This window comes from Penaeus monodon, chromosome 31 (genome assembly GCF_015228065.2).
Source record: "Penaeus monodon isolate SGIC_2016 chromosome 31, NSTDA_Pmon_1, whole genome shotgun sequence".
In the NCBI taxonomy this organism is placed as follows: Eukaryota; Metazoa; Arthropoda; class Malacostraca; order Decapoda; family Penaeidae; genus Penaeus; species Penaeus monodon.
This window is the reverse complement of record NC_051416.1, coordinates 22,457,148-22,457,817: the sequence shown is the minus strand read 5'-3', so window position 1 is coordinate 22,457,817 and position 670 is coordinate 22,457,148.

The window sequence follows — 670 nt, the reverse complement described above, 5'->3', positions numbered from 1 at the left end:
GAATGAAGGAGAGGAAAGCTCAGAAATACAGAGATTGTGACAGTGAGTGCGGTTCGACTTCACACTCAGCTATGAGTGAGGACAGTAACTTCAGATTTATCATCCTTTCACCTCAAAATAATTTTTTATTTTAATCTTATCATTAATGTTGATTTATGGCATTGGATTTATGTACAGTTTATGCTAAAGTCTATATTTGTTTGTCTCTTTCTAATAGGATGTATGTATGTTTTTTTTTTATCCTACATTAAACTGGCTAAATCCAGGGTTTATTATAGTGTAACGTATATTCCTCATAAGATACTAAATTCTAGTCATATTCGCGTATCTCACTAACACATTTTAAGTTTCAGAATAAAGTTAATAACATTGATTTTACATGCTTACGGATGTGAAGTACAAATTTGTTAAAATAAGTATTTGCATTTAACATTTTCTTTTTAACATATAGGTCTCCACTATTCTGCCTTGCCAAAGAGTGTGCTGCAGGCGAAGTATGTCATGGAAATTTCTTACAGAAAATAATAAAAAAAGATTAAGAATAGCATCTATTCTTGTACTTTGGTAACACCTAATAAAATATAATGTTGTGTTCTCCTTCGTGTTTTAATGCAGTACCTGTTGCTGGTCAACATTTGGGAATTGTTGAGAGAATGTTTTTTTGAACCAT